Source organism: Pelodiscus sinensis, chromosome 31, assembly GCF_049634645.1.
Source record: "Pelodiscus sinensis isolate JC-2024 chromosome 31, ASM4963464v1, whole genome shotgun sequence".
Classification (NCBI taxonomy): domain Eukaryota; kingdom Metazoa; phylum Chordata; order Testudines; family Trionychidae; genus Pelodiscus; species Pelodiscus sinensis.
The window spans coordinates 8462847-8475076 of record NC_134741.1 but is presented as its reverse complement, the minus strand read 5'-3'; the positions used below and the strand labels follow the sequence as shown (position 1 = coordinate 8475076).

The 12230-nt window shown below is 55.1% G+C and overlaps 3 non-coding genes across 3 annotated transcripts; 2 read left to right on the top strand and 1 right to left on the bottom strand.

Annotated features, from left to right (window-relative positions):
- Positions 1–7142: 7142 nt before the first annotated feature.
- TRNAS-GCU (transfer RNA serine (anticodon GCU)) lies at positions 7143–7224 on the bottom strand. The gene has a single exon. It is a non-coding gene; the product is annotated as a tRNA-Ser (tRNA).
- Positions 7225–11554: 4330 nt separating this feature from the next.
- TRNAC-GCA (transfer RNA cysteine (anticodon GCA)) lies at positions 11555–11626 on the top strand. Its single transcript has one exon. It is a non-coding gene; the product is annotated as a tRNA-Cys (tRNA).
- Positions 11627–12083: 457 nt separating this feature from the next.
- TRNAE-UUC (transfer RNA glutamic acid (anticodon UUC)) lies at positions 12084–12155 on the top strand. The gene has a single exon. It is a non-coding gene; the product is annotated as a tRNA-Glu (tRNA).
- Positions 12156–12230: the final 75 nt, after the last annotated feature.

Below are 12230 nucleotides of genomic sequence, written 5' to 3'. Positions count from 1 at the left end.
GGGCTGGGAAAGGAATCCGGGCTGTGGCTATGTAAATCCAGTTCAACCAGTGCTGTAGGCCTGATGGAGGATTGGTTGTGAGAATGGAATGTTGAGTATTGTAACTAATTTGGCTGTTGTGGAGTCACAAACCATTTTATATCTAACTGTAGGAACTGTAAAATATGGCACCAGTGCTTGCAGGAGAGACACTGTCATTGAAAAAAAATCTGGGATGGGCGAAACTTCCCCTTCCAGACTCAAGTGGCATGGACTCAGAGGGTGGGGGGAAGGAGCTTGAACCAGCAGGCCACATATCTTCCAGGCTTGAGCTATAAGACTGGTTCATCTTAGCTCTCCCTCCCCCACTGCCCATTCTAAGAATATACCTAAAACAGACTCCATAAGGAGTCTCTTTGTTATTTCGAAATATTATTTCAGTGGGGGCTGGAATCTTTTGGCCAGCCTGGGGGGGGGGGGGGGGCAAGAGCTGAAATCACCAAGGAAACTGACAAAGAGCATAAATCACTGGGTTTGGCCCAGAGCCAGACCCATCCCCATCCTAGAAGCAGCAGCTGGCAGGAGCAAGCAGACAGCAGGGCAGCCAGTAGGGATAACAACAGGTAGCTGGTGGATGGCCAGTAGGAACAGCGGCAGGTGGCCAGCAGGGTGGCTAGTGGGAGTGGCCAGCAAGCAGCCAGTAGGAGCAGCGGTGAGTGGCCAGCAGAGTGAGTGAGAGGCCTCCCATGCCCCGCCCCCCCAGGAGTGGGAGATGAGCTCTGAAAATCACTTCTAAGCTTTTATCTGCCCTGAGCAAGGGTAGCAACTGTGAGTGGGGCATGGAGAAAGTTTGGGCATGTGAATGGGACACTTACATGGCTGGACTTACATGGCTGGCAAATGACATTGCTCAATCCACTTGAGCGAGGACTTACTTGTGGGTAGGCTCTGAACCCTGCTTGTGGTATTTTCCCAGGCTAATGCCACGTTATTTCTTGTCTTCTTTTATTAAAAGTTTCTTTTCTACATTCAGACTCTGTGATGGCAAGTGGGGAAGCATCAACTCCCAGAGGTGCCCGGAGGGGGGGGGGGGTGGATTTCCCTGGCTGCTGCGTGGGAGCTTGAGCCAGTTTTGTGTGAGATGGACAAAAAGGAACCCCTGGATATTGAACCCAGCCCTGGCTGCTGCCGGCACTATTTGGCAGAAGGGTTACACTAGCCAGGGGAGAGATCAAAACACAGTTGCTGTGAGCAGGATTTGAACCTGCGCAGGGAAACCCTATTGGATTGTTAGTCCAACATCTTAATCACTCCTGTGAAAAAAAAAAGCAGGACTCCCAGGGCCAGAGAAACTGGTAACTAATCCCAGTGCCCAGGCCTGATGTCGTCTGACCCACAGAATTCACACAGCAAACCTGGCTCCCAGAGCACAGGGGGAGTTTGGGGTCTCATTGCTGGGCCGTGGGGTGAAGCATCAAACTAGGCCCCTCCTGTGGAGCCTGTGAGTGTTGCTGAATCTGGGCCCCTGTGTCTGGGCAATGGCAAACAAAAGGTCTGGGGGCCACACAGAGACTCCGCTGGGCTGAGCAGGAAGTGGCTCTGGCACTTTTTTGTTTGTGCCTGTGGGCTTGTCTGTCTGCAGCCTGGAAACCTCCTGGCTCCTCAGACCGCTGGTCTGGATGGAGCGTTACAGAAGTCGGAATAATGGAATTGCTGTGCAGACGCTCCCATTGTTATTGCAGAGTAATGGCCGTTATGCCCAAATAACACTGCTGTGTAGATGCAGCCTCAGAGAAATGCTGAGCAAGGGCTGCTACAACATCAGAGGAAATAGGGAAATGAGGTCACCTCTCTAAATGTAAAACAGAGGATGTGTCAGGAGTGGGATTTGAACCTCCACCTCCATTTGGAGACGAGAACACCCAGCTAATGGAAAAACAGATCCTTGTATCTGGCACCTTAGACCACTCAGCCATCCTGACACCCAGGCAAATTCCTCAACTGCAGTTTTCTTACATGTGTGAGTTGCTCGGGGAGGCAGTGGGAGCACCTCTCTTTCCCCACCTAACAGCCGCTCTACAGCACAGCTGGGTTTATCCACACTCACCCTTGTGAGGTGTTTTGCAGGGAGCTGACAAGAAGTGGAAGAGGGGAAACCGCTGGCCAGCAGAACTGAGACTTGGGATTCTCCTGTGCCAGGGAGTCTGTGTCAGTGCCTGGGGATCCTGAGCTGGGCGGTTCCTGGGCTTGTTGGCTCCATACCAGGGGTGTCTCTTCTGCAGGGCGATGCTTGTTCCCGGGCTAATGCTTATCCCTGGGACACACTTTGTGCAGGGACCATTGGTCTTTGTGCCACAGTACGTGTCTGGGACATGGGAGTGAGGAACCTGCCTCAAATAGACACGTATCTGCCCCCCACAGAGAGACCCCGGAGCCCTGGCTTTGACTGGTACCTGGCACGTGGGGAATTAGATCTAGGGGGAGATTTCTAGAGTCCCATAACAGCTGCTGCTCTCATGCAGATGTGCACATCTGTCTGGGGTTACTGGGCACCCGGCCTGCTTCCTGTCCCTGCCAACCTGGGCAAAGCGGCATCACTGGCTCAGGGGTTCCTCTCCTCAGTGCACTGCAGAGAAAGCCCTTGTGTGTTAAAGGGCCTCAGGGAGCCCAGAGCAGAGGGAGCTGGGTTTCTAGTCCCAGTGATCCCCTCAACACACACACACACACGCTCCCAGCCCCAAGACCACCCACATCCCTAATCCCGTGCCCTGACTCCCATATCCTCCCACGTCCTCACTCCTGCCCTGAGCCCCACACCCCACTGACATGCCCCCCAAATCCCTACCTTGAGCATCCCAAACTCCACTCCTCACTGTAATTTCTTACAGGTACTGTCCTATCACAACCCCTCCCCCAGCTTCCTGCCTTGAGCCTCCTCCCACCCAAGGGGTGGTGCCCAATAGAACAGTCCCTGTAAGAAATGTGTCACTTTCACCCCTGGGAGCAGCTCAGCCATGCAAAGGGGCTGCCTGGGGCAGGACATTAGCCCTGGAGGGCAGGGGTGGGTGTGGCAGTGACATCACAAGGGCCTTTTGCAGCCCCTCAGCTTATTGGCTAAAGGAGGTTGGGAGGTGATGACCTCACAGAGAGTCCATGACAATGGCCAGGTGGGACAGGCTGCAGAGGAAACCTCAGAGACTTTGCTGCAGGGAGTCTCAGAGCCCCCCATGGCTTTGCTGCAGGGAGTCTCCTTCTGGAGATCTGCCCTTGAGGCCAGAGAGAGAATGAGGGTCACAAGCACGAGTGTGAGGAGGAGCCTCACTGGAGCATTTGCCTTTCCCTCGACTAGCTGACTGATGTCCCTGTGGAGAAGGGAAGAGCCTCCAAGAGGGCTAGTTAGTCATACAGCAGTGGAATTAGCTTAAGTAGTAGAGTTCTCGCTTCGCATATGAGAGGCAGTGGGATCAATACCTGTGTTCTCCATTAGTGGGATAAAGCCCCATTTTTTTTCTCACAGGTAGAGCCAGCCAGGGGGCTAAGTGTCTCCAGTGGCCCCTCCCTCTTCCTACTTTGTCTCCCCAAAGGCCAGCCACACAGGGGCAGCAAGCTGCTGGGACTCAGCCTCCCATTGCCTGGCAGTGACAGAAGCGGTAGAGACAGGCCCCAGGGAGCAGAGTTGCCCCCTGGGAAAGTGCCTGCTACACAGGGGAGAGGCAGCGGCTCCCTCCACATGGTCTCCAGCTGGCTCCCTGGGGGTGGGGCCTTGGCTGCTTCCTTGCTGGCCTAACAAGGGATCTCTTTGCCCTGCCTCCATGAACCTCCTCACAAAGCTGATTGGCTGGCTGAGAATGCCACTCAATGGCACAATCACTCAGCTCCCTGGCATGCCCTGAGTGATGGAGCAGACTGACGGGAGGTGTCGGTGGAGCAGGTCAGAAGCCCAGCCCTGTCTCCTGTCACTGGAGAGATGGCCCTGTGCTGGGATATGAAAGTATCCCAGTGATGCTCCTCGCAGCCCAGGAGAAGAAGGGGGCTCTGGGTGGAAAGAAACCAAGTAAAGCAGGTCCCAGTGGGCATGAACTGGGCACCAGTTTGGCCCAGTTGATTGAGGGGTGGTTGGTGTCATGGGCAGCGCTCAGGACTCGGAAACCTGTAAACTGAGGCCCCTTTCCTGCCTCCCTTTCCGGGCTGACCCAGGGGCCGAAAGGGGCTGCAGCTGCTGCTGACAGGGAAGAAGCTGGGAGGCAAGGTGCTGGCAGCAAGAGATTCCGGCTTCTCTTTGCCCTGGGTCTGCCGGCCGCCAGCCACCTTGACCAACCCTCAAACCAGCTGGACTAGCCAGCCCACGTCACAGCGAGTCGCTAGTGGCCCTGTCAGAGAAGAGCCATTGGCAGCTGCAGAGACGTCCCTTCAGCTGCGGGACGTGCCTTTCTTGAAAGGGCCAATGGAGAACTGCACTTTTGTAGGCCGGCTAGCTCAGTTGGTTAGCATGTCGTGCTAATAATGCCAAGGTCATGGGTTCAAGCCCCATGCTGGCCACAGGGGTGTTCGGTTTGGTGACTTCCCTTCCCTTAGCTGCCTGCTATGGACAGGAAAGCAAAAATGTGAGCTTTGCAGGAAGCAGGGCAGAGATCTGGTAGGGGGAGGCTCCAGCCTGTACAGCTCCAGTGGCTAAAAGGGCCTGGGCCTGGCTTCCTGTCCCCAAAAGCAGGGGATCTGATTCCCAAAATCCTGCTGCTGCAGTGGCTACCTCAAGGCACCAGCTGGGGGGCAGGCTCTGGAGCCCAAGCCACACGGGGAGACTCAATATGACCGGGAGGCCTGGAGCATGAGTGCCCTGCACAGAGGCTGCTGCTGGGGGCCTGCTTCAGTGGCCCAGCAGCTCAAGTTCCCCTGAACCAGCTTCTCCCCCTGGAGCCACCCCCCAGCGCTGCTGAGGCCCCTGACACGAGGCAGTGGGACCATCGGAGGAAGGTGCCAGCCTTAGCCCTTCCTCCCAGCCTCCTCCCCCTCCCAGGGTCTTTCCCCAGCCCCTCCCCAGTTCTACATTCCCCACATAAAAACCAGAGAAAAGGGGAAAGTCCTGATTGTGTTACCAGCGGGGAGGGGAGGGGGAGTGGAAAAGGGGGTGTGTTGGGGGGGGGGGAGGGGGAGTGGAAAAGGGGGTGTGTTGGGGGGGGGGGAGACACAGAGGGCAAAAAATGAGGAGTAATATTAGTTAGTTGGAACCAAGGGGCTGGGTTTGAACTACTGCAGAAAAAAGGACTCTGCCCCTGGAGCTGCCCTGTGCTCTCCAGAGCCCTTAGGCTGGCACTGGGGAGGCCTGAGTCCAGACAGTGCCCAGCCAAGGGGGAGGGAAGGGCTGGGGGATGTTCTGAAAGGCTGCTGGTGCCATTAGACCCTTTTTTTAGCAGTGAGGGAGAGGTGGGAAAGGGGCCCTGAGTTAACCTCTTGGGTCACAGCTGCTGCTGTAACATGTGGCAAGAAAATTGACTAAGGAGTTGTCTGGTGAAAGTTGCCAGTGGCTTCCCTGACTGGGAGTCAAAGCCAGGCCACAGCAGTGAAAGTGCTGGATCCTAACCACTAGACCATCAGAGACACATAAAGCATAGCTCCTTGCTCACCTACACTAGCCTTTCACAGGCCATTTAATGTCCACTTCAGGATGCGGGGGGTCCATTCTCCCTTGCCCAGAGGGGACAAGAAAAGCCAAACAGAACATCAAAGCAGCCAGACTGGGCTATGCCAGTTTGCCAGACCAAATAACTAGCCCCCCTCCCCCGCTCTGGAGTCTCTGCCTCTCATGGGCCTTCTCATCTTCAGGCTCCGCTTTGTCTCCAGACAGACCCTGCTCTGCTGCAGCCACCTCCCTCCAGCTGTCACTTCTAGAGCAAAATGCTTCCCTTTATTCTGACTTTGTACACCTGGGTTGTGTCTACACTGTGCCACTTATTCCGGAAAAGCAGCCGCTTTTCCAGAATAAGCTGCGAGCTGTCTATACTGGCCACTTTCTTTTCCGGAAAAGCAACAACGATCTACTGTACAAAATCAGCTGCTATTCCGGAAAAACTATTCTGCTCCTGCTCGGGCATAAGTCCTTATTCCGGAACACTGTTCCGGAAAAGGGCCAGTGTAGACAGCCCAATAATCTTTTCCGGAAAAAAGCCCCGATCACGAAAATGACGCTCGGGGCTCTTTTCTGGAAAAGCGCGTCTACATTGGCCACAGGGCTTTTCCGGAAAAGCAGCCTGCCAATGTAAGCATTCCGGAAAAAGGTGCCAGTGTAGACGTAGCCCTGGGGTTTTAGCACTCAGAGCTGCTCCTAACACCAGCATTTGCTAGTGAGGGGTCTGAACAGCTTGTGTAGAGAGGGAGAGAGAGACAGCCACTGTGGAGCATCCTTGCCAACTGTCTCAGAAAGCAGAGGAATGTAAATTCTTTGTCAGGTGGGACAGTGCCAGAGACAGAAATTCACCTTCTAACTGTCCCTTCTTCAACTTTTAGCTCCTTATTTAGCCCCTTTGAAGAAGCCAGATACACAGGAAGGGCTGATCACACCCCTCTGAAAATCAGCTTTCCATGGGTATCTGTAGCTGGCTCCTAGTCATGGGACTTGAAATCTCATCTACCTCCCGAAACCAGGAAAGTGTCTCCCACCCAGGAAAGTGTCTCCTGAGGCTCTATGGCCCTGTCTGTACAGCAGAGACAGCAACACTCACAGCCCCACAGGAGGGCCCCTGGCCTAGCAATGTGGCCCCCTGAGCAGCCTCTGATGTTCCCTGCTTGAGCCCCAGAACCAGCCCTGAGTGACGGGGGCAGAGGGGGAGCAGCTCACACATGCCAAGGGGCTGGCCAGGGGCAGGACATGAGCCTGCAAGGCAGCAGTGACATCACAAGAACCTTTTGCAGCACCTCAGCTCATTGGCTGGGAGGCAGTGACCTCAGAGAGGGACCATGGCAACAGCCAGGTGGGACATCTCAGAGACCCCCCATGGCCTGGCTGCCTGGAGCCTCCTTTGTGAGGTTTCCCCTTGAGGGCAGAAGGGATTGAGGGTCCCAGCTGGGAGTGTCTCTGTGGAGATTTCCCCTGTGGGGCAGGCAGGGTTGCAGGAGAGGCTGGCACTGAACCTCTGAGAGAGGCAAGAGGATGGGCTGCAAACACCCAATGAGGATGAGATTTGAACCCATGCGTGCAGAGCACAATGGATTAGCAGTCCATCGCCTTAACCACTCGACCACCTCATCTGAGCTGTTACAATTTGCTTCAAATCACCTGAAGTCAGCACTTCAGGGAACCTTTCTGCCACTTGCTGACTGGCCAAGGACACCCAGGGCGGGAAGGTTTTGGCTTTTCACAATGTTACCTGGGCTGTTGTACAAAGCTCAGTGATCGTAACAAACCCAAACACCCCTGGCTACATCTACCCTGTTTTGTGCAAAATGTCTTGCCCAACAGTGTGTCCACACTGCCATGTGCTGTTGCACAAGAGAAGTGCTTTTCTGTAAAAGCAGCCATGGCAGTGTGGACGCTCTCCTGCGCAGGAAAGTCTGACGGGCATTTTAGATATTTGGCTTTCTTGAGCAAGAAACCCCTGTTGCCCGTCCACACTGCCTCCTGGTGGACGAGTTCTTGCACAAGAGGGCTTATTCCTCGTGGGGAGAGCAATAACTTCTGTGCAAGAAGCCCTGTTGTCTGATGCTGCACTATAAATTTACTTGCGCAAAAATGTGCCTTCAGTGTAGACGCTCTGCAAGATTTTACACAAGAGCAGTTGCTCTTGCACAAAAAGCCTGCAGTGTAGACGTAGCCCTGCAGTGTAAACACACCCTGAGAGACACGAGGAAATGAAGTGGCCAGAGCCTCCCCCCAGGAGGCTGGCCCTCAACAGGACGGGCACGTCTACACAGCACCCTCACCTCGAAGTGAGCTGTGCAGTGTGAGCGGCTGCCTGGGACCCCAGGGGAAGGTCTGTGGGGAGTTTCCAAGGCAACAACAGCTACAAAGTTTCATAATCTACACTCATGTGACTGTGATTTATTCCTCCACTGGCAAGTGTGTCTGAAGGGATGAGAAATGCAGGGCCCAGGTGCAGGGAGCCGGGTCACATTCTCCTGCCTGAGTCTCAGTCCTGGCTGAAGCCTGGCTACAGAGAGAAGAGGCCAATGCAAACAGCCCCATGGCAGCGAGGGAGTCAGTAGGTAGGTGGGTGGGTGGAGCAGGGAGCTGGGGGCAGAGTTCAGCTCTAACTCACTAGGGGTGCATCCCATAGTTCAAAATAATCAATGCGCCTACAGGCAGTCCCTGGGTTACGTACAAGATAGGGACTGTAGGTTTGTTCTTAAGTTGAATCTGTATGTAAGTCGGAACTGGCGTCCAGATTCAGCTGATGATGATCAGTTTCAACAGTGGCTGAATCTGGACGCCAGTTCTGACTTACATACAGATTCAACTTAAGAACCCCAGGCATCCCCAAGTCAGCTGCTGCTGAAACTGATCAGCAGCTGATTCCAGGAAGCCCGGGGCAGGGGCTTCCTGTAGTCAGCCACTGGTCATTTTCAGCAACTGCTGACTTGGGGACACCTGGGGCAGAGCAGCTGGGGTGCTGCTGGGTTGGTCCAGTGGCGCCCAGAGCGGCGCTACGGGACCAACCGGCAGCGCCCCAGCTGCTGTACCACAGGCATCCGGAGCAAAGCCGCAGAGCACGGGGGCAGCGGGACAGCCCAGACGCGCCGTGGCTATCCTGCTGCCCTCGGGCTCCGCGGCTTTGCTCTGCTCGGCTCCCCATCCCCCTGGTCTGCAGACCGGGGGGAGGGGGAGCAGAGCAGAGCAGAGCAGAGCAAAGCCGCGGAACACACGGCCAGCAGACAGCCCAGACGCATCTGCTCTGCATCTGCTGGGCTGTCAGCTGGCCGCGTGTTCCGCCGCTTTGCTTCCTCTCCCTGGTCTGCTGGAGACCAGGGAGAGGAAGGGCCCCGTTCGTAACTGCGGATCCGACATAAGTTGGATCCGCGTAACTCGGGGACTGCCTGTATTTTGAAATAGCTTATTTTGTAATTTGGGGCTGGCTACACAGCACTTCGAAATAAATCCCCATGCAGGGACGTCGGAATAGCGAGCCTGTTATAGCTTGAAATAAGGGGCTTGCTCTTAAGACGCGTCAGTGTGATATGAGCACCACGTCCTAAACCTCTGAGCTAGCCGACCCACAGGTGTGAGTCTCACAAGTAGCACTCGCAGGGATGTTGTGGGCTCTGGAACAAGGTGGGTGAGGCAGTAACACCTTTTGCAGGCAGGGGAATTAGCTCAAGTGGTAGAGCGCTCGCTTAGCATGCGAGAGGCAGTGGGATCGATGCCCACATTACAGCTCTCTCCTTTAATTTCAGTGGCCCCCTCCCTCTTCCTACCTCCTCTCCCAAAAGAGACACCCCCCCCAGCAATTGCCATGTTGCAAAGCAGAGAGTGGAGATATCCAACTCACCAGCCCATGAGGCTCTGGGGTGTAATGGAAAGCATGTTGGACTTCTAAGCTGTAGTGGTTAATGTGAGTCCAGCAAGACATTCAAAGGTTGTGGGTTCAAGTCCCACCAGAGTCACTTTAGCTGCTTCCTAATTTCCAGGATGAAGCTTTTACAGACCAGTCAATCCTTAGGCTGACACTGGGGTGGGCTGGCATCCAGCAGACCCCAGTAAGGGTGGAGGAAAGGGCTGGTCCTTGGGGTTAGGGCTGGGGGTTGTTCTGAAAGGACCATTTTGTCCCTCCCTGTCTCCTACTAGTGCTGAGCAACACTCAGGCTGTGACACGGCTGCCAAACATCCCGGACAGTTAATAATGAGCCAGACGGGGTTGTTTGTAGCTCAGTGTGCGGAGCCTTAGATGAAACATTTAAAGGTCCCTGGCTCAATCCCAGGCTTTGCCATGTCTCTCAGTGCAGCAGGGCCCTCTCTGCTCCCCTTATCATGCTCGTGCCCTGTGACATCCCCTCATCCATCCTCGCAGCAGCCCATCTTTGCTTCTAAACCTCCCTCAGATTGGCTGCTTCTGCTTCCTTGGCTAAAGTCCCTCCCCCTGTGCGTGTGGCTGGCAGGGATTGCTAGAGGGATCCATTTACATGTAGCTTCACTGAAACCCCCCTCATTGGCCTGCGCCCAGGTCAGTCCCTGTGTGTTAAATGGCCTCAGGGAGCACAGAGCAGAGGGATCCCCTCGACACACACACACAGTCCCAGCCCCAAGCCTCCCCCATATCCCAGATCCTGTGCCCTGACTTCTCTACCCTCCACATCCTCACCCCTGCCCTGAGCCCCCCCCCCACTCTCACACACTCCCCAAATCCCTGCCTTGAGCCTCCCACATTTTAATTTCTTACAGGTACTGTCCTATCACAACCCCTCCCCCCACTTCCTGCCTTGAGCCTCCCCCTCCCTCCTGCCCAGCCCAAGGGGTGGTGCCCAATAGAACAGGCCCTGTAAGAAATGTGTCACTTTCACCCCTGGGAGCAGCTCAGCCATGCAAAGGGGCTGCCTGGGGCAGGACATTAGCCCTGGAGGGCAGGGGTGGGTGTGGCAGTGACATCACAAGGGCCTTTTGCAGCCCCTCAGCTTATTGGCTAATGGAGGCTGGGAGGTGATGACCTCACAGAGAGTCCATGACAATGGCCAGGTGGGCCAGGCTGCAGGGCAGGGGCCATCTCAGAGTCCCCCCCCCCCCCCCCCCATGGCTTTGCTGCAGGGAGTCTCCTTGAGATCTGCCCTTGAGGCCTTTTTGGAGCCTTCCCCTTTCTCACGACTAACTGACCTAGAAGGCCGACATCTCTGTGGAGGAGGGAAGTGCCATTGTGCATAAAGCAGGGGAATTAGCTCAAGTGGGAGAGCGCTCGCTTTGCATGTGAGAGGTAGTGGGATTGATGCCCACATTCCCCAATGAGGGGAGGAATTTCCAATTTTTCTTTTTGCCAGCCAGGGGTCTAAGTGGCTCCAGTAGCCCCCCCCCCCAGCCCCGGCCCCCACTTCCTACTTGCTCTCCCCAAAAGCCAGCCACGTTGGGGCAGAGAGCTGCTGGACACCAGCCCTCCTGGGCCAGACAGTGGCAGGAGCACTGGCGGCAGGTTGCAGGTGGGGCAGAATTAGCTCCATTGGAAAAGTGCTGCCTTTGCGCATGAGAGGTAGCAGGATTCACTCCCATCTTCTCCCACCGGCTCTCTGGTGCTGAGGGGCCGGCCCCTTTCCTGTTGCCCCAACTCTTATTCCCACAATGCACTTTGTGCAGGGGACGCTGGTCTTTCTGCCAAGGTGCGTGGCTGGGAGCCAGGACTCAGGACCCTTCCTAAAATATACAAATCCCCGCCCCCCATGACCCTCTGTTCCACTCACACGGTCTGGCTGCTGCCCACATGGAGCTCAGGGGCCAGGTGGGTGACTTGCCTTGCAGCTGTGACAGCATCAGACCCCTGCCACCTGCCTGCTCAGTGGGGAGACCAAGCCCATGGGTGGCACCTGGGATGTGAGTTACACAAAAGCCTCTTGTCTCTTGTTCCTTGTCCAGTTCCCAACATTGGCTCCAGATGACAATTTTTGTGGGGGTGTAGCTCAATGGTAGAGTGTTTGACTGCAGATCAAGTGGTCCTTGGTTCAAATCCAAGTGCCCCCTTGGAAAATTTCCTTCTAGTGGAAATATTTTCCTTTCCAGTTCCATCACAATCTGGCTTTACATTGCTTGAGGTTCTTGACATTAATAAGAACCCTTAATGCAGAGCTACTCAACTTTGGAAGCCCTGGTGGCCACAATGAATGGCATTTAACCAGGATGGACAGTGCAGGTGTCCCTAGCTGGTGTATTCTAGAAGCTGGGAATGGGTGACAGGAGGGATCACTTAACAAATGTCTGTCCTGAGGATTCCCACTGGGCAATGAGATTGGCTGCTGTTGTGAGACAGGATCCTGGGCTAGTTGGGCAACTGGCATGGCCCAGTCTGGCTGCTTTGATGTTCTGTTTGGTTTCTGTTCTTGTCCCCTCTGGGCAATGGAAAATGGACCCATGTCCTGGAGGGGACAGAAAGTGGCCTGTGAAAGGCTAGTGTAGGTAAGGGAAGACCTGTGTTCATGTGTCCCTGATGGTCTAGTGGTTAGGATTCAGCACTTTCACTTCTGAGACCTGGGTTCAATTCCCAGTCAGGGAAACCAGCCTCAGTTTACACTTGACATCTGCCAAGTCATTCATCTTACCTCATTGTTACAGCAGCTGTGACCCAAGA